Source organism: Ornithodoros turicata, chromosome 6, assembly GCF_037126465.1.
Source record: "Ornithodoros turicata isolate Travis chromosome 6, ASM3712646v1, whole genome shotgun sequence".
NCBI lineage: Eukaryota > Metazoa > Arthropoda > Arachnida > Ixodida > Argasidae > Ornithodoros > Ornithodoros turicata.
In genome coordinates this window covers 37,674,689-37,697,205 of record NC_088206.1, presented here as the reverse complement: position 1 = coordinate 37,697,205, position 22,517 = coordinate 37,674,689, and positions in this window count along the sequence as shown.

Here is a 22,517-nt window from a genome sequence, read left to right as displayed (position 1 = left end):
CTGAATGTTGCATTTACACCAGTTATGAGGCAGCGTCTTGGCCGTGCGCCCTCGGACCTTTGTGCAGCATGCAGTGTGCGTGCAGACCTGCACCACCTACTTATGGACTGCCCGGACTACCAGCGGGAGCGTGCGATCTTGCAGCACGAACTGCATGCGATCGATCATCGCCCATTTACCATAGGCAAGGTGCTGGGCCCATGGTCCAGTCCAGCTCATACACGCCAAGTTCTGCGTTACCTTTGGGACTTCCTGTCATCAACAGGTCTCTCCACCCTGATTTGATTACCGGACCCCTTATCATATCTATCATCATCTCTCATCACGTACAAGTGGCACTGGGGCAGCGCCCAGCCTGCTGGCCGGCATCAGCCCCGTCTCATCATCGTATCTCTATTTGTGTGTGTGTGTGTGCCCGTAACAAAGGAGAGAAGAGCGCGTTATAAAGGCGTAGCTTAACTTGCGTAGGTAGTATTGCCTTGCACTTCCACAAAGTACCAGACACCTGCGACAGTCTACTAGATAATTTATCGACGTGGATATCCCAGCTCAAGTCATAAGAAAAAAAGACACCGAGTATCTTGATGTTATTCACTAGCTCTATCTCATCGCCAGATATAGTCAAAGGAATATTTGCTATGACACGTTTGTTCTTTGGTCTGAACAAAACGCCCTTTGCCTTTGTTGTATTAATCTGTAGGCAGTTCTTGCGTGACCACTCATCTAGTGTCTTGAGTATCATATTAGCAGTGCGGGTTATTTCATCTGCATCAATGCCAGAAAAGAAAAGACTGGCGTCATCGGCGTAAATTACAAAATGTGCACGAGGGCAGATGTTTACAATATCGTTAATGTAGATATTAAATAACAATGGGCCCAATATACTGCCATGAGGCACGCCGGAAGTGATCTCAAGAACGGAAGATTAGTGGCCATTAATTTCAACTGACTGCCTTCGACTGCCAAGATGAGACTATTAGAGTGAGTGGGGTACCACGTACACCATAAGAGTGCAGTTTTTTTTAACAATACACTGTGATTTAAAGAATCGAAAGCTTTTTTGAAATCTACATATACGCCTAATGTTAACCGCTTATTTTCGAAGTCAGTTAGAATAATTTCTTTTTGCCTTAGTAAGGCGAGCTCTGTGGATCGAACTTTACGAAAGCCGTACTGCGAGTCAACTATAACCGAATGTTTCATGAAGAAGGAATCCAACTGAATAAATATCAGCTTTTCCACTAGCTTGGAGAAAACTGGTAAAAGCGATATAGGCCGATAATTTCCTAATAGCTGCCTTTCTCCACCGTTGTGAATGGCTATCACCTTCGCTATTTGCATCCTTTGTGGAAAGACAGCACTCGAGAAGCATTTATTAACGATATCCGCCAGCACAGGCGCGATTATATCGCCAACGTATTTAACTGGTCTTATCTGAATGCCAAAAATGTCACAACTCTTACTATTGCGTAATTGAGACGGTGCAGATAAGACATCGGTTGCATTTACTGGGCAGAGAAAAAAAGAATCTTTCACTCGTCCAACAGTCCGTGAGCAGAGAGGCTGTCTCACCATTCTGCTAGTTACAGCGTTCACGAAATAATCATTGGAATGATCTGCTAGGGCTGAACCCGACACATTCTTCCCGTTAATACAAAGGTCTGTTATCTGTGGTGTGTTCTTTTTACGGTGCACCACCATGTCTATCCTCTTCCACAGGGTATGACTGTTGCTAAGGCAAGAAGTGTCAAACATGTTGCTATAGTAAGTTTGCTTGGCCTGCCGCAGCTCGAGATTTAACATGTTACGGTATCTCTTGAAGTCACGCAGCTTCTCGGGATCACGCGTTTTCAAGAATTTTTTGTACATGCGACCTTTCTTTCGTATCATCTGAAGGTGTGAACTAGTGACCCATGGTTTCCGTATGTGTCTAGATGCTTTGAGCACCTTGTAAACGAAATGCCGCTTATAAATAGAAATAAACGTGCCTAGAAACATATTATATGCCTCTTCAGGATCATCTTCAGCATAAACAAAGTTCCAAATGACTTTAGAAATTTCTTCGCGGAAACTGTTCAGCGCGTGATCACTAACACATTGGTACGTCAATGTCTCATTAGTGACAACAATGGGTAGGTCATTTTCCGCAAGTAGAAATACAGGCAAGTGATCGCTGTAGTCAGCTACTAGAGTATCAGCACGATGAATGGACTGAGGTTCATTCGTAATCAACAAATCTATTAGCGCTAAAGAATCAGTGGTAATACGAGTCGGATTCTCAATAACATTGTGAAACCCTAAAGAATTAATCAAATTCTGAAACATTAAACTAACTCCACAACTTTCTAGCAAATTGATATTAAAATCGCCTCCCAAATATAATCTATAACCATTCTCGGTACAAAAATGAAAGAGTCGTTCAAGATAGTTCACAAAGTGATTAATATTTCCACTGGGTGGCCGGTAAATCACAGCGTAAATACACAAGTTTGACTGTACACATAACACTTCATAATCATTCAAACATACAGTGAGCGAAGCAACTTTTTCGCACTTCATAGACGTTTTTGTGAGTATCGCAACTCCACCGCCTCTTCTATCGCGTCGACCAAAATTACTATAATTTGGCAGTAAAAACATGTCATCATCTCGTTGTAGCCATGTTTCGGAAAACATGATTACATCAAAAGATATTCTGGTACAAGTAAATAGGGTGAAGATATCATCTTCCTTGTTTCGAACAGATCTTACATTGTGGTGAAGGATCGATAACAAGTTTTTTGTTTGCGCATCGTGTACAATCTTCAAAAGTTCGCTAGGGGCAACAGGCATTTTTATCTACATAAAAATACTATCTACACAAAGGAAATCTTAGCTTATCACAGAAAGGTCATCATAACCAGCGATCTGATGGACCGGTGTACCCTTTGATTTACGCGCGAACAGCCTTCCATTTTTTGCCCATACATACTTCCCAAGCAGCAAAATGTACTGAAAGTCGAGTGCAATAGGGGTGGACGGGTAGGTGGATGGCCTTGAACAGGCTCGTGAAACTGAAGTACTCTGATAAGACGAATACCGACCACCCCTATTGCACTCGACTTTCAGTACATTGTGCTGCTTGGGTTCCAACCAAATTCGCGTTTACGTGCAATGGCAGCGCCAAGTATTCGTTTAAGTGCAGGGCAAAGGTGTTCGATGATAAAGACTGGAGCCGTAGGAGTAATACACAGGTCAGCAGTAGTCATACGCTTTTTCTTAGCTTTATCTAGAATTGCATCTCTTTTGGAGCGATGCACAAATTGCACTATTATATTTGCCATGTCTCTGCTACCAGCAACAGGAACTCTGTGACATATTTCGATATCATTAGTGCTCAAGCTCTCCCCCACTATTTCGCTGACCTTCATGACAATATCGGCCACATTTTCATTTGTTTGAATAGGTATGCCCTTGATTTCGAGGTTGCGGTTCCTACTGTACTGCTCAAGCTGTATTATCCTCAATTCATTTTCCCTTAGTTGTTTCTTTAGGGTGTTGCATTCTTGTATTACGCTCTCGTTCATTTTCTTTAACACTGCATTTTCCTTTGACATTATTTCCACTGTTTCTTTGAATTCTTCAAAGGACTTATTCATGAATGTCAAGCTAGCATTTATTTCCCTGACCTCTTTTCTGAAATCTCTTTCAATACCGTCACGGAGTTCTTTAAGCTCATTTCGCAGGTCTTGTTTGAATTCCGAAAGTAGTTTAGCAACCTCTTCGGTTACAGACATGGTATCACACAAGTTTGTTGGCAGTGTTGGCAGCAAAGATAACAGCAAAAAAAAGCTTGCGCTACCAACCTGCAATGGTTCACAGAAGAATTAGCCGTGAAGCGTGCGAGAGGCTGCCAGCACTGCCAAAAGACATTTGAACTGTTGATACTGCGGTAGGCTGCACGTTCATAGTATCGTTGCTGCTGCCCCTTCGCACAAACTGGAAACGCGCGGCAATGACACGGCCGTGCAACAATCCTCGGAAACCGCGGAGTTGCGGTCGGAAATCAGTCCGCAAGCTGCGTCGGCGGCTGGCGAGAGAGAAACGGTAAGTTGTAACCAAGTGATTGTAACTTTGTACTGGTGCAGTGCGCTTGCTCTTATTTATTTGTTATTCCCCGTAGGCAATCCAAACTGTGGCCTTTGCCCCCCTTGTATGGTCTTAGGCATCAGTGGTCTTAGTCTAGTGTCATTGCCTTGACTCTGGGAGCAGGACTAAGAAGCACCTGTATTACGACTCTCCCACGATGATTTTTTTTTTTTTGATAGTCTGAGGTGCAGCACAGGAGTAAAAGGGTGAGGATGGACAGCGTTCTCTAGGTTTGGAACTGTCTTCTGCTGTGTATCTCACTTTGATATTTCATTTCTGCCCATGAGAGCATTGACAAGTTTTTGTGCATTTTGACTTTCAGATTACCACAGTGGTGCCAACTTTCACTTGCGGCTATCCAAGAGCGTACGATGTGATGCGGTTCAGGTCGACCCAGATGTTATCATAAACAATATACGCATTTACCAATTTCTAATAGCTGTGTTCCATCTATGTTTGCTACAGTTGCCTCACTGCCTCATCCCGTTGTTTTACCCTCGCCAAGCGAATGGCCGCTTCCGCAGTACGATGAACTCAGCATGGGCATGTTCATAGCAACATCACAATGCAGTACTAACATACCTGAAATTTGACCCGTACATTCCTTTAGTCTCACCATATGTTCTCGTCTTCTTCTTTTTTTTTTTTTTACCTTCTCCAACGTCCTGTGGTCTAGTGAAAAGTTATCGTATAGATTCTTCTCCCACAAAAGTCTTCTTACACTTTGAGTACGTTATGCAAGAGCAGGAAATAGACCAACTTGCGCGAGATTTCGGACCACTGACCTGCTGCAATCGGGTTAGCATGGCACACGGCAAGAGGAGGACAGATGACCGAGACAAATAATGAGAAAGCGCGCCCGTTCACATTCTTTCGGTTGTTGTACCACCTGTCTAATTCTAAAAGAAAATCTGGGGGAACGCATAAGGCTGTTATTCGAAACGTGTCTCTTGTGTGCTTCCTTGTTTGTCTTTCTTGCATTCTCGCAACGTGTCCTCGGCCTAACATATTGGCCTTGGCTCATAATCGTTGTTGTGAACGAACTAAAAATCGTAGAACCCTATGTTTGCGCCTAGAGAGCAATACGTGCGTGTATTGTGCCTGTGGACCAAATCTAGCGGTACAATGCACGACTGTAGCATTTCGTGCAGCACTATCTTCGGTGCGCAAGCAGGCATGGTCTCAAGGGAATATAAAACTGTAATCGGTATCATCAACATAATTATCGTAATGAACCTAATTATCGCAATACGTTTGAACAGTTGCACACCTGGCCGCGCATGCTGAATCATATTCGGTTACTGCAAGTGTCACTGACATCCTGCGTGTTAGATAAAGTTGTTAGGGGCAACAAGCAGGCTCCTACAAAATAATTGTCACTACTAGGCAATGAATGTGAACACAGAAAAGGCTACGAGCTAATTCTCTTCCGTCTCCCAAACACACGCTTCTTCATGTTGTTCCTTTATTTATTTTTTTATTTTTTGCTTCATTGTTTCTAGTCGAACGGAAGGAACCGGGTTATGCACCAGCTTGCCTGCGTCCTGTCCCTTCGGTCGGCAGTTAGGTAGCGGAGTACCGCTATTCGCTACTCCTCTGAAACGCCGCTACTCATTCCGAAACGTAGCGCGGTACCGCTACCGGAAGTAATTATGTACCGGCGCTACTGCCAAGCTGCATCGTAAGATAATAAGACACGCAAAATCGTGAAGCGTTCCACATTTTTTTTTAGCCTTCGTGTTTGTGTTTGTTTAAGTGTTCTTGCCCATCGCTCAGGCTTGCCTATCATGGAATTTATCCACCAGCTAGCCTGCATTTACGCCATTTCGTCTCGTAAGATATTTTTTTGACGAACATGTAACCATGATGAGTAGGCCCACACAACGCTTAGGCAATAAAATAGTGTTTTATGCAGGAACAATAAGCACGAAAAATGTCGATACCAGCTCTGAACTTTATTCTAGGCAGAATAAGAGCGTACAGAAATTAGAAAATATCACTTTGGTCATGCCGGATTGTGACACGGATACTGCCTTGTCGAAGTGAAATGGCGTGGAATACACGCGCCTTTCTACATTCACAACTGCAGATTCGCGGAAACCCACCCAAGAACGTTTCCTAAGCGTTTTTGACGAGCGGCCGTTGCTCAAAACAAATGAGAGCAGCATGAAAAGTCTACTCAGCAGCGATAATACCGAAATCAGTTGAACCCTGGGGATATCGTCTGCGCCATGGTCTGCGAACGGAGTGCGGAAGTGACGACAGCGCTCTGCGGGCGATTTCAGCTGAATTCGTGCTTTCGCGGCGACGCATCGTGGTGGACGAACACAAACACGACAGACACGGACGGCGTTCAACTAGCAACCCAGCTTTATTTGACACAAATCCTCCCTACAGCTACCCGGGGGCGTTTTTCTCGACAAAGGTGACGTCTTCCTTTGATGAGTTCCAACCAACATGCTCTTTACCTTCTACGTAGTGCTCCACGGCGCAGCGGATAGATCTGAAATGACCAGTGTGTAACCAGTGTAACAGTCCGTTACGCGAGACCTGGAAATAGACCACCTCACGGGAGATTGGCATCCACTGTGCTGCTGCAACCGGGTCAACGTGACACATGGCCACAGGACGAACGACCGAGGAAAAACAACGAGAATGCGCACGCGTTGACATTACTTCGGTTGTTGTATTTCATTTCTCATTGTAAGAGAGAATCACAGGGGAACGCAACAAAGAGCTTGGCTCTTGAGTGTCTCTTCGCTTGTATTTCTGACATTCTTGCAACGTTTCCACAGAGTAACATATTGGCTTTGGATCGAAACAACTGTTGTGGACAGAACTAAAAATCGTAGCATCCTATTTTTGCCCCTAGTAAGCAATGCGTGCGTGTGCGGCATTTCATACAACAGCTGTTTCGTTGCAATCTTTTCGCTACGCGACGGACAAGCAGCCCTGCTGTCAAATGGCATATAGAACTGTATTCGTTATTATTATAATACTTATCACAATGAAACTGCGATTATCACAATAGGCTCGAATCATAACAATTGCGCCCTTCGCTTCGCATGACGAATCAACTTCGGTCTCCCAGTGCCACTGACAACTTCTATGACAGCGAAGCCTGTTAGGGCGGAAAGCAGGCTGTTACAAAACAATTGTCAGTGCTAGGCGCGAATACTATTGCCCAGAGAGAAAAGAATATAAGCCAATCCCCTTCCCCAGAGCACGCGCGTTTTTGTCTCGTTCCTTTTTCTTTCGAACTAGTTTCTTTGTTTTCTACGTGTGGGAGAACTGAACGAAGAACCAGAGCATGGAAGGAGGGGACACCACGGTAAATGTTTATTATGTAGGCAAGGGGAAGGAGTGCTGTCGCATCCATTTCGCTACGAGGAATTTTTGTCGCACGATAACTATCTTGCAATGCAAATGCAATTTCTTGGATTGAACTCTGAAGTCTGTAGACGGATCCTCCGTTTACTCGTAAGTACAACGATCGTCTCACGACAAACTGTGGGCAATCAGCGCCGCGTAATGCGATGGAGACGACTGAAATAAACTAATGAAATGACCCCATTTCGTGGCGAAAGGTCACACCTCTCGTCTTCTCACAAAGCGATAACACAAATCGCAGCCAAATAGAAAACAAAAAGTTATCTTCATCTACTAGCAGTGGCTGGTAGATGAACGGGGGGCCTAGGGGGGGGCTCGAGCCCCCCTACCTGCCACGGACCGACCCACACAAATCGTGCAAATCCGAGAACATAATATATGTGTGGGGGGGGGGACCAGTGTGACGATCGCGAAAGTCCTTGCACCACCTCAGTGACACCACCTCATTGGTCACGACAACCTATACATGTAATCGTACTGTGAATGTCTAAATCAACTATTTTCGTTCCTTTTTTTAATCCTCAGTTCGCAGTGTGCACAAGTATGTGTGTGTCGTCGACACAGGATCAGCCGGGGGGGCGAGTTTTCGTATCGCCCCCCCCCCCTACCTTGGAGGTCTGGCTACGCCACTGCCTGCTAGTCACAGCCGCTACAATGCCGAATACGGACAGGTTACATAGCGTATAATTGTCGACTTCCTTATTTTACTTCGGTTATGCCATTACTTGATTCTTATCATTTTGTGTGCGCACTGTGAGTTGAACTTCTAGTTTCAACAGAACTGGTAATTTCATAATTCATTTCAAGAAATCCTGTTTCTGTAAGCTGTATTGAGATAAAACTGCTGCCGATCCGCACGTGAACAGACTCTTCACAGCTGACTGCAATTATTTAGTATTTGCGTCCATTTTTCATGACGGTTGCATCATCACTTCTTCATTTATTGTTGTTGTTGTCATGACGGTTGTTTGATCACTACTACTACTACTACTAAATCATGACTATGGCCTGGGGTGATTCACCGCTTGAGAGCAGTACACTACCCCATTACACGAGAAGCGTGAGATGTGAAATATGAAAATGAAGTTATGTGCAAGTACAACTCTTGAACTCCCGTCCTCTGGTTGCGCAACGCTACGTCACACAAAAGGAAGAAGCACATGAAAGAAGCGCCAATGGTCCTTGAGATGCAGGGGAGGCCCCTACAGCGTCTGGAGCAAGCCGGTAGCCAAGAGGAACTCCAAGAACATCAGAAGTCCGCGACGGTGTTGGACATGGCTCTGACATGGGCCAAGAATTGCAGCCAGCTTGAACTTCTGTCGGCTAGCACCACTCAACTGAGCACAGAGTTGCCGCCTCTCCGTTTCGTAGAGCTTACATTCTATTAGGACGTGCTCAATGTTCGCTACGACGCCACTTTTGGAGCATAGGCAGCTGTCACAGTATCCGATTCGGCACTTGAATTGGGGAGTGAAGGCTACATTGAGACGAAGCCTGTGCAGGAGGGACGTAAAATAGCGTAGTAAATGGTCAGGAACTGAGAAGGACATCGATCCACCGAATACATGAGAGACCTGTCAGTGATGTCCCGACTCCACTGCTGGCGAGCTAGTGGCTGGATGAGCTCATTCAGAAGTAATCTCCTGTCTCCTCTTGATAACACCGTTGGTACAACAGTCCGAGACTGTTGGGCAGCCGTTGCCGCTCTGTCGGCGTCTTCGTTTCCGCTCAAACCACAGTGACCCGGGACCCACTGCAGGGATATATGATGACCGTGATCGCTTAGACGCTGAACCTGATGGAGGTATCAGTGACAACTGGGGCGAGCGATCCACGTATTCCCATGTTGGCTATACATTGAAGAGCAGCCTTTGAATCTGAGTAGATGACCCAGGCCCGCGGATCGTCACAGGACGTCTTACGTAGAAACAACAGGATAGCATATAACTCAGCCGACATTGATGATGTGCGGTGTGAGAGACGGTATCCATGTGACACACCGTCAGTTGGAATAACAAATGCAGACGATGAACATTCATGACTGGAGGATCCGTCAGTGAAAACTGCAGTGTGGTCAGAATATCGACTGTGCATCATATCCGCTGCAAGCTGTTTCAGAACTGATGTAGGCACTTGGTTTCGTTTGACATTAAGACCAGGAATTGACAATGCGATCGGTGGTACTGGGTGCGACCACGGAGGCGTCGTGGACACCACTGATCTTGCAGAAAACGGGGGAACCTTAGGTTTCACTTCCATGAAACAGTTGTGTACGTTACATTGCTTCCGGCGACAAACTTTTGCTATTAGTGGATGGCGGCGGTGGTGTGCTCTGAGGCGCAAGTAATGGCGAGTGGTCTCCCTCTGCCGTAAGACTTCAATGGGTATTTCGCGGGCTTCTGCTATCACCATCCGCGTTTCCGCCGCTCTCGGGAGGCCAAGACATACCCTTAAGCTCCGTGCTAGAATACACCGCAGTCGTTGTTCTTGCGTCTGTGAAATTCCGTGCAAGACTGGTAGGCTATATAGCAGAGTCCCTCGGACTAGGGCTTTGTGGATAGCCAGAAGAGACTTCTCATTCATTCCCCACTACGGCTCAGCAAAGTGGCGAATGACGGAAATCCACCGGTGCGCCTTTGTGTCCATGTGATCGATGTGTTTCTTCCAGGACAAGTTGGAGTCTAGGATGACACCCAGGAATCTATGGTGTGCTACCTGCCTAAGAGGCGTATCGCCAAGAAAGAGCAGATACCGATGCATATGCTTCCGAGTAAAAGCCATGACTGCTGTTTTCTCAGTTGATATATCCATGCCTGCCTCCGTTAGGTACCGCAAGATGTTATCCAGGGAATGCTGAAGACGGCGTAGGATTGCAGGCCTCGATTTCCCAACAGTCCAAATGCAGACGTCATCAGCATAGATAGATATATTGACTTTAGGGGCGATACAGGACTTTAGGCCTGCCATTACAAGGTTGAAAAGGATAGGACTTAAAACGCTGCCTTGTGGTACGCCCTGAGTCAAGACAACTTTCGAAGTGACTCCTTCTTTTGTGCGAACAGAGAACGTTCTGTGGCGCAAAAAATCAGCCAGCCACAAGAACATTCTGTCGGGAACGCCTGCTTGCAACAATAGATACAGAACATTAGCATGACTGACGGTGTCGTAGGCTCTCTTGACGTCCAGGAACACTGCCATGACTATTTTCTTCTGGCTCCTCGCTTGCTCGACTGTGGTGACGAGGTCGAGAACAGAGTCTATGGAGCTACGACTCCGACGGAAGCCTGCCATCTCTTCGGGGGAGGTACGATGACCCTCAAGCCACCACTCCAGTCTATGCAAGACCATTCGCTCCAAGACTTTACCAAGACAACTCGTCAGGCTAACTGGACGAAAGGATGACAGGTCAGATGGATGCTTTCCAGGCTTTAACAGCGGGACTACTACGGCATCTTTCCAAGACTGCGGCACTTCACCGCATCTCCATGATGTATTGAAGACATGGATCACACAGGAAACACAGCCGTCGGTAAGGTTTCGGATTGGTCGATAGTAGATTCCATTTCCACCTGGCGTCGATTGTACTCGTGACAGGCACACCGCGGCTCTGAATTCACCCAATGTGAAGTCCATATCCATCTGTTCGTTCACCACTGGTTCTCTTCGTGAGATCGCCTCCTGTATCTCGGAAGTGGAAGCGCGGAATACGTCAGTGTTTGAAGCTTGCGAATTTGCGGATACAATCTTGCTGAAGTCCAGCGCAACAGAGTTCTCGGACCGCATGAGAGACAGCGCTAGCACACCCAAAGGATTTTTGGGCGGGAGGGTCTCTCTCAGACTCTGGGCCACGCTCCACACTCTAGCAGCGCGAGTAAAAGGCGACAGCGTTGCGCAGAATTGACGCCAGCGCTCTCTGTCAACATTCTTTAGTTCCTTCTGTACTACCCTGGCAGCATGCCGGACTTCTATGATGTCTTGAAACAGCCCCGATCGTCTAGCCTGTCGTTCAGCTCTCCGCCTTTGCGCTCGTAGTTGTTCCGCGCGAGGATTTGTTCCCATATGTCCTGTAGCGACCTTTACGGTTCGCGAACAGCATCGAAGAGAAGTAGTCAGCGTTTCGGTTAGCTGCTCTGCTGACATGTTCGGCTGCGCCAATTCTGTACAAGACGTTCGAAAGTCCTTCCAGTTAATTAACCTAACAAATTTGGTCCTGGGTTGGCCAGTATACCTGTCGCATGAAATGTAGATGGGCAAATGGTCACTTCCTTTCCCATCGACATCAGTCGACCACGAGAGACTCCTGGAAACATCTTTTGAGCAGATGGACACGTCCAGGACGTCAGTTGAGAAATCTCTACGGTTGTTTGACCATTTTGCATTTGAGATATATATTTTTATATATCTCAAATATATTATATTTTGCACAGTCTTCGTCACACGCTACGCGCGCGACAGCTACCCCCGTGCTACTCAAAACACGAAAGCACGAAAATATAACTCGCCGTCTTGCATGACAGTTTCAGAAGACTTTTACGAGTCAATCGTCCCTTCTACACAAGTATAAACACCGGGTACAATAGCATAGAGAAGAGACTCAAGGTCAAAGGGTCCATTCAGCAGCTGTCCCCACGCGCGTTTCTCCCTAACGGGGTCATCCACGGAAACCGCGATGGTGGCGCCCCGCCGTAGGAAGTCCGTAAGTAAATTCAAGATGGGTACCGTGAGACCGTAGCAATCGATACGTTGTCGCCATATTTGTAACTTCAGTATTTTGTAAGTAATTTGTAACTTCAGTAACTTGCACTTCGTTGCGACGAACTTGCACAATATTTATTTATTTATGGTAGTACCTCAAGGCGCCCCATTCGGGCATTACATGAGGGGATAAGCGAAGATAAAAGTTAACACAAGTAGAATATAAATAACACGGAAATATTAAATACACAGGAAATTGGCTAGTTCTCGCTTGAATACAATGAAATCGTTAATTATGACAATGTTCCGAGGAAGACAGTTCCACTCGTTGGATGTGTACGGAAAAAATGAACGAGAAAATTGGTCAGTGTTGCATAGAAAACGTTCAACTTTAAGAATGTGGTCATGCGCCCACAGCTCCCCATAGAGCCCATAGTTTGAGATAATTCAGGCAACACTGGACATACGACCAATGAAAATGCGTCGTGATGCCTAGCAGCCAACCAATCAGCAACCTCTCAGTTTGGCTCGGCTTTCGGCCGGCCCTGGCTGCCATTGACTTCTACTGGTTTTCATACCTGGCGCCCGTTGTTCCAAAACAACTAAGACATTTTTGATAGGCGAAATACATATTTATTGATGCAACGTATAAACTCAAATGCTTGACTCATATATTCACCGTGCGTACAGGACGTTTCGTTCCTTGAATAGACAGCAACCAAACCAAGTTCGAACTTGCAAAGCACACATACAGTCTACTTCTGGAGGCGAGCGAAGTCCACGAGTGCGTGCGTTTCACAGATGAGCATCTTCTCATTCTGGCGATGCAATGTAGGTCACACAGTCACGGGAAATACTTTTGTCGTTACGAACACTCTCTTCTTAGTCACTGTATTTGAAAATGCGACAGCGCTCGAAAGTGTTCCTCAGGCGTCAGCTCACCAAGTATTCCAGTTCCGACATGGCAAGAATATCCGTAGGTTGACACTTTATCGGAGATCATTACATGGCCAGAGTCACTATAGCTCACGAACAAACCAGCGCGTACACTTGTTGTTGTTTGTTTGTTAAGGGTAGGGAATGTTAGCCATCCTGGGGGACCTCTTTGGTCGTTGTGGTCAACAGACATAGGCGAGCCGCGGAGACACAGCGACCTTGCTTGGAGCTGCATGCCTGGCCGACTGCCTAGACTGCCCGCGAAAAGTGAGCTGTCAGATATTTCGAAACTTTATCAACCAATCCCGGAGCACGCATCCTCCTTTGGCCAATGGGCATCCGTCATGATGCCTGACGATGTAATACCACGTGACTGTGACGTGATTTTATTTTTCTACTGCCGCAAATGCGGGGAGCTGTGGAGGCCTGATGTGGTCATGTCTCGGCGATGTATAGGAAGCAGCTGTGATGAAATTCGGTCGTAAAAAGGTGTTGTGAAAAAGACAAAGTCGTAGAAACTTCCGGCGTAGTACAAGATCAGGAAGGTCTAGAGATAGCTTGATTGATGAAATTCTAGAAGGATAGTAATAGACATTAAATATGAACCGTGCGGCACGGTTTTGGAAATATTCTAGTAAGTTATTTAGTGTAAGTAAATGCGGATCCCAAATAGAGGAAGCGTACTCTAATTTAGGACGAATAAGGGTAGTGTATGCTAGTCTTTTAACAGATGGTGGCGCATGCTTTAAATTACGGCGTAGGAATCCAAGTTTACGGTTAGTTTCTTTGATAACTGCATTAACGTGAGTCGTCCAACTAAGATTCGAAACTAGATGAATTCCTAGGTATTTATATGAGTCAGATTTAGAAATAGGAAATTATTTAAGGTGTAATGAGCGTTAGAAGGTTGTCTAGAACGCGTGAAAGAAACGTGCGAGCATTTAGACGTATTAAACGAAAGCTTCCAGCAGAGGCGGAGAGTTTTCATTTTCCCGGAGGGGGCAAGGGCGCACCGCGAAGTAAGTACTCTGGCGGGGGGGGGGGATATGTTTATTAAGAAAAAAAAAGAAAGGAAAGGTAAGCCAGATGGCTTGTTATTCCAAAAAAAGTGAAAAGGAGAAGTCAAAAAAGCAAAGAAAATAAGAAAACAGAAAAAGGAAAGAAAAGGAAAAGAAAAATGAAGAACACAAAACTAAAGCTGAAGAATCACGCACTCTGGCGGGATCCTATGGTGTATGCGGAACTGGTATAGAAATAAGAGGAAGGAAGAACAGAAAAAAACAACACAAAAGAAAAAACAGAGAGAACGTAAACAGTGAAGATGTGCACAACTGAAGGCATTACGCCTTTGAAAACTGAGTGCAAAAGGAGCAAAACGCATTGAATCCTCGGTGTTTGACCCGAAATGCGCGCAATATAATGAATATGGTCAATGAAATGGAGCAGCGGGAGTTGTCAGTCTCTTAGCGGGACTTCCCGGGGGAGGCGGCGCCCCCCCTAGTTCCTGCTCCGGGGGGGCAAGGGCCCCCGCCCCCCCCCCCCCCCCGTAGTCGGCGCCTATGGCTTCCAGTTAGAACACCACGCGGAAATGAGATCAAGGTCATGTTGAAGTGCTAGCTGATCAGTAACGGAAGATGTGCTGCGGTAGAGAACACAATCATCTGCGAAGAAGCGAATATTTGAAGAGAGGGAATTAGGAAGATCGTTAATAAAGATTAGGAAGAGAAGTGGTCCAAGTACTGACCCCTGGGGTACGCCGGATAACACAGGTAATGGAGAAGAGAGGGCATCATTTATCAGCGTTATTTGGTAACGGTCATGGAGGTAATTTTTCAACCAGCTAAAAACAAGGGGATGTATGTTAAGTAGCGATAACTTATAAAGAAGACCTGGGTGAATGACAGTATCGAATGCTTTGGAGAAATCTAAAAATATGGCGTCCGTGCGAATGTTATTGTCTAAGTTAAACTGAATGTCATGTATGAAGCAAGCTAATTTTGTGTCACATGAGTAGTCCTTTCGAAAGCCGTGTTGGTTACGGTGAAAAAAATTATTCTACTCAAGGTGAGTGGAGACACGCGAGAAGATTATATGTATGTTCAAGGATTTTGCATGGGACACTAGTTAAAGCTATCGGACAATAATTCAGAGGATCCAGCGTATCGCCTTTTTTAAAGAGTGGAACTAGCTTTGACAAACGCCAGTCTCTAGGAACAATACCGGAGGCAAGAGATTGAGAAAAAATTAGAGATAAGTATTGAGATGAGATTGCCTTTGTATTCTTTAACATCTTAACATTGATGCAATCAAGGCCACAGGCGGATGACAGCTTCATATTTTCAATGACATTCTCAATACCATTAGGTGTGATATTAATTGGACACATAGGAGGAAATTGGTATGGCCGCGACAATGATGGTTGAAAACGTGAATCATCAACAAAAACACTAGCGAATGCATTGTTAAAAATGTTACAGGAAACCAAATCGGGAACAACTGAACCATCAGCATCTTTCAGAGAAATCGCCTGGTTTGATTTGGGGTTAATAACACGTAAAAATTTCTTTGGATTAATTGTAAGCATGTTAGGAATATCTTTTGCATAGAAGCTACGTTTCGCATTCTGTGCTGTCTCTCTGAGTATCTTGGCCACTTCGATCATTCCCGTCATCTCTCATCGCCATCACTCATGATTGTCACCACTCATATTAGACCCCTAGCTATGGGGTAGCGTTCCACTCCTAGAGTGGAAAACCTCCCCACTTCATCATCACAATATATATGTTGTTGTTGTTGGCAGTTGCGGTAGAGAGCCGCTTCTTTTCGCCTGTTTCGCCTTTCGCCGCTTTTTCTTGTTACTCAGTTTTTTAAGTTCCGACGGCTGCGGCTGCGTACGAGTACCCCTTACTGTACAAGAGGGGACGAAATCCTCTATAAGCTGAAGAATTTTATTTTTGAAAACTTCCCAGTTATGATGAATAGAATAGCAGCTGAAAGATGCTGAGAAAGATGGGAAAAACAATGCAAGCTCCTCGTTGGTTTTATCAAAGTTGGCCTTGTCATACAGCTTAATGGTTTTGCTTTTACACTTTGGACGCTTAGAAGAAAAGCAGAGAGGAGCAATGACAACCCTATGATCGATCAGGAATATCGGATACAGAAGATCACCAAAAATCGCGGGGTCTGTTGTGAGGACAAGATCAATAATATTAGATGTGGATGAGGTTATTCGTGTCGGTTCGGAAACCAGTTGGGTGAGGCCAAACTTTAGACATATATCTAGAAAGTTGCTTTCCTCCCTTGTGCCACCACAGGGGATAGCCCAACCTATTCCTGGGTAATTAAAATCACCCAAGATGATCATATTATGTTGCGGAAAGCACACGGAAAGTGATGCGAGCACCTCAGAAAAAAGAGTCACAAAACTAGAAACACCAGGTGGCCGATACAACACTCCTATCAATATATCACTAAGCCCTAGCTTGGTGGATATCCAACACATTTCAAGTGGGGAGGGACCTGTGTCAACACGAATTGACTGGAATGTGTTTCTAATACCAATAAGTACGCCACCACCACCCCGACGGTTAGTACGATCACAACGATAAATAACAAAATCGTTACAAGAAGGCAAGATTTCAGAGTCATCAATATCAGTATTCAGCCAAGTTTCAGTTAGTACAAAAATATCGCTACAACAGTCATTGATAAGGCTATACAAGTCATCACGTTTAGGTAACACGCTTCTAATGTTGGTGAATAAGATTGAGGTCTCTGTTACCTGGGAACGCGGCTGACCACAGAAATTGCCTAGTTACGATGGTACCTCACGCACAGTGTCCGTCACATGGTCATAGACAAGCTACAAGTTTGTCGAAGCGCAGTTTGAATGAAACACAGAGTAAGCGACCATGTTCAACAAGTTTCCGCCTAGCCAACCGGGTAGAAGAAGAAAAATCCTGAGAGACACTAATCTTGGACGCACGCAGGCCCAAGCAGCACAATGTACCGAAAGTCGAGTGCAATAGGGGTGGACGGTATGTGTCTTATCAATGTTCTTTAGTTGCAAGAGCGTGTCCAAGGCCTTCCACCTACCCGTCCACCCCTATTGCACTCGACTTTCAGTACATTGTGCTGCTTGGGGGGCAGAGCCCTGAGATAAGATTGTGTCCTTTATCTTAGTTGAAGTAATCTTAACAATTATGGGACGATTTTTAGTGCTGTTGTGCTGACCAATGCGGTGGGCGCGTTCAATGTCAGATGAAGCAATAGTCGTTTTCAAGTGCGTGCTACAAGCAGAGACGACTGTATTCTCAGATTCAGCCCAAGTCTCCGAAGGCGAGTCAGGAAAGCCGTAAAATACCAAATTATTGCGACGAGAGCGGTTTTCAAGGTCATTAAGGCGGACGTTCGAGTTATTGACTGACCCAGAGAGATCATTCACCCTAGACCGGACTGATGTAAGCTCGGAGGCAATCGCGCGTACATTAGCGATTTCATGTTCAATAGCGGTTACTTTGCTGGTGATCGATACTAGCGCCGTTCGGTCGCCGACTGCGAAGCTTTCACTGTTATATTGATGTTTCCTTTCTTTGTATGAAGATTGTTGAATGGCGTACAAGACAGTATCAGATGAAAATCATCCGGTGGTCCACCACTGTTGATATGTTCGTTGAGTTTCAATAAGTGATGATACATCAGACCTTGTACAACAATATTGAACTTCTCCTCATTCGACATCATTGCAAGAACTGGTAGAAGAAAATAATTGTGTAGTCGCGCTAGTGAAACATATCACGTGATAATATTTTTTATGTACTTTCCATGTCAATGGTTAGGTGCAATTTCAACAAATCCGTAATGAATCGTGCGATATAGACTGCTTGTTTATGATAATTTGATCTCATTGCTTTCTTGATTAATGCAATGCCCATTGCAATGATTACAATTACATATGGTCTAGTGTATTTCTATTCTTCGTTAGCAAAACTCAAAAACTCCACCATCAATCCCAGTGGCCCTTGGGATGTTGACGTGCAAATAGTTTTATAACTATTGTAGATTCGGCATACAAATTCTTGCACCTTCAATTCTATAGTTTGTACCATATCTCCGAATACGACCGTGTCTAGGACGTATTGAAATGCAGTGATAATGGAATCGTTTCGCTGCTCTTTTTTTTTTTTTTGAAGCGGTTTTTTATCACATCTTCCCATAACTTATGGTAACAAGTACAAAATCTGTCCATCTCTTCAATGTGGAACAATTGTCTGTTCTGTTTTCAAGTGTGTCTCTACACTTAATTAAAAGCATATCTATGCTCATGGGAATTATGTATGCATGGTGTATTAGTCGTGTCTGTTAATTTCCTCTGTAGGAAACTTTTAAATATTTCTCGTTTGCTTAGAAGATGACTGCCTGAAATAATTATTGTCATGTATCAGTTTCAGTTGTTCACTCGATTGGGAACGCCTCATATTTCTGGGTTGCATTTCAGATATGATGTTTCTGTGTGATTCATCTATATGAAGAACTTTCTGTTGCAAGATATTAGGAAAATTTGAAGTGCACTGAATTAAATTTGCAATGTTTCTCGTTTTGATTGGTTATTGTTTCGCTGATGTTATCATAATATTTCTCGTTTGCTTAGAAAATGCTTGCCTAAAATCAATTTGCTCTGATATTGATGTCTGTTCTTTGTTTTTTGTTGGCTATTGATTATTTTGATATAATTCTTGTTGTGTTCCTCAGAAACGAATAATGCTAACACCTATTTGCGATAATTATACCAAAAAATATATCGCCTTTGTGCTATCTTGTCTGGCCTTGAGAGCATCCTGCTTGCTGAAAGAAGGAATAGTGATGTACACTCTAAGAAAAAAATGAATAGTTTTACTCCTTTTAGGGACTGATTGCATTGCCACAAAAAATAGTCCCTTTCGGGAGTAAATGCACGGGAGTAAATGAATGTCACAGACTGGAGACTGCATTTCACACTCTGTTCTAAGAGTCCCAGGTACATAATTCGTGTGCATGCATAAAAATACTTTGAATCAAACCGTCAACCGTGATATATCGAGTGATATAAAATCTTGCGACATACGTAATATGGCACAATTTGCGAAGAAAGGAGCGCTAACTGTTTCTTACTCTGTGTGGGTGGAAATTTGCTAAGTTGGCTGAGTTATACAGGCTTATGCCATCGAATTGACCAAGAGCACATACTTACATAGACTGTTGCATTCCGAAGACCATTTGCGAAGTTCAGTAACAACTTGCAGTTCTGGGGAGTAAATGGCGTGGTTATGGGACTAAAATGGGAAGTAATTGCAACCTAGGGGACTAGAAGCTGCAATTACTCCCCATTTTACTCCTTTTTTTTTCTTAGAGTGTACCCCACCCCTTGGAGTGATAAAGCATACGCAGTTGCTTCGCTTTGGTCGTATAGGTAGAGAGATAAGGTCTCCAGGCTTTGAGGAAAGGGTGAAAACCTAGCGCCTCTCAGTAGTAAGTACTGACCACGTTTATCCAGAAACGCTACAAGGCTTCTGGACGCCATTAATTAGCAATTAGAGCTAATTGGGACCCCCCACATTAATGAGCATCATCCAATCAGTCATCACACTAATTGGGGTACGTCTAACTAGTGTCCAGACCACCCTGTGCGTTTCCGGATAAACGTGGTCATAAAAAATAAAAAAATAGATAGAAAGAGAGTGGAGAGAAGGAGTTTAGTTGAAGATCAACGACGCCATCTTGAAGAAAGTGGCCCGGAAAGGCCACTGACCATCGCCGGGCGATGGAGCACAGAGGCAGGTTGCAAAGCATCGCAGCTATGACCACCAGTTTCGGACATCCTGTGACGTCAGCTGTGACGTCATCATGGCATGTCTGGGCAAGTTAGGACAGCTCTGGCCATGCAAGTAGAAAAACACTCGTAATACAGAGGCTGGGAAAGCAAGAGCATGCAAACCATCAATAGCTAACAAGAAAATAGAATTAGTTACACAACAAATGATCCCACCACAACTGACTGGGGCGCCGCTCCGCGCCCGCTACGCATACGCGCTCCTAGCGCCCTCTGGGGCGACCACCTCCGAGAGGCTAAGAGTGAAGAGCATTCCTGCACCCCCTGCTGGCCATTCTCATTGGTCATGAGGCTAAGAGAGAAGAGCATTCCTGCGCCCCCTGCTGGCCGTTCTCATTGGTCGTGACGCCATCCTATTCTCTCAGGGCTACCCTGTTTTTTTCCACTAATGCTCCTTTGGTCAATCTACAATGAAGCCACAGTATGACGTCATCATGCACCTGCGTGGCTCAAGGACGCGTACGCTCTAGACAGGGGACCTATTATTTATTGAATCACTATTCCATGAATATTTCCTTTATTCTTCTATAACGATTGAATAGGAAACTATTGCAGAAGAGCACCATGCATGAAAGCTGATCGTAGGAATTCCAAAGTCTTACTAAATGAGACTTGCAAAAGAACAAAATATCCTAAACGTAACTCCATCAACGGCAAATAAGAGGACTAGGTACTCAACAAATCAACACAGAGTACGGGTAAACAGGAGCGCAAAACTCAGGGCAGCACTATCGTCAAGACAACAATGTTCCTTGTCAAAAAAGAAAGAAAAAATACAAACGTCAACACAGGAAAGCATGCATATCTGGGCATGTCAGAACACGTCAGGACAAATTGTACGACTGCTGGGCAACAGAGGAAAACAAACAAACACTTGAACAGAGTGAAAAAGACACTCACCATCATTTTTCCCGTTCACAGCATTCCCTCATTGTAAATCCGCTCGTCACAAAATCCACCTGCATCGTCGAACACCATTCACCAGTGACGAACCACACATCCGCACCCCATCAGAGGCAGACAGAACGCCACCGAAGCTACTCTCTTCCACTGACGGTCAACGCCAGGAGCAGAATTTGCGTGTCCAGACCCGTCAGTGTCCAAGAGAGAAGTGAATCCTTGCGCCCCCTGCAGGCCGTTCTCATTGGTCGTGACGTCATCCTATTGTTTCAGGGCTACCCTGTTTTTTTCCACTAATGCTCCTCTAGACAAGGTCAACCTGAAACAATGGTCTCGTGGTATGACGTCATCATGCAGGTGCGTGGCTCAAGGACGCGTATGCTCTAGACATGGGACCTGTTATTTATTGAATCACTATCCCAAGATTATTTCCTTTATTCTACTATAATGATTGCATAGGGAACTATTGCAGAAGAGCACCATAGAAAAGAGGCGATTGTAGCATTTCATTCCCAAAGTCTTACTGTACAGGGAAAAAATAACGGTTCAGCAAGACATGTCCATCCCAGCCGAGAGCCATGCAGCTAAGTGAATAATGATGCTTTGTTCCTCCTGAATAAAGTCACACACCTGTCCCCCTCGCGGTTACTCTCTGAACTAAATGAATCGCAAAATTATTAAGAATAGCTCTACTCCCATTCAAGGCAGCACTATCGTCAAGAATATTTCTTGTACAAAAAGAAAAAAGCTACATGTAGAAGGAAAGCATGTCAGAACAAGCCCAGGCATGTCAGTGCATGTTTGTCAGACAACAAGGGGGAAAAAGCGAAAAGAAACAAAGAAGGAAACCAGCATCAAACTATTTCTAAGCACACGCACTCCTCTTATTCAAAAACAGTGCTCATCATAAATCCGTCCAGGGCAATACACACCATTTTTCTATTGCTACACTTTTTTTCCAGTGACGGTCAATGCATTGCTACAGACTGCGTGACGTCATCACATCCTGTCTGAAGAAGAAGACAGCGGCAAAGACTCCTATCATTCATTGAATCGCAAGATTATTTCCTTTGTCCTACTCTTAATGACATTCATTCTCTCATTAAAATTCAACAAAAAAGCACCATGCATATTAACGATTTTCACCCCAAAGGCTCATCATGGTCATTAGAATTACAGTAAACTACCACTGCTCCTTAAAATAATAAGTGAGACCACTCAACATCACCTCCAGGCTTATGTAATACATGACCCTTTCTATGCTCATACACTCGTTGTCTGAGGCTACACCTGCGAGCAAAAAGGCGCGGAAGCCGGGGGGGGGGCAAAGTTCCTTTCGCGCATTGCGAGCAAAAAGGTGTACAGACATGTATGCTTACGCAAGACAATGGGTCCTCGTTCCGGATGTAATAGGACATCGCCACTCGGCCGGCGCGAACCAATAAAGAAAGAAAGGAATGCATGTTCGCTACGAAGAAAACGGTGCCGTGCTTCTACGCAGCGATCATTACACAGACGCGTAAATGTGAACATCATTCGCTACACACTGTAGCTCTCATCATTTTTAAACCAAACCGTGTTCATAGGTCTTCACTAAATA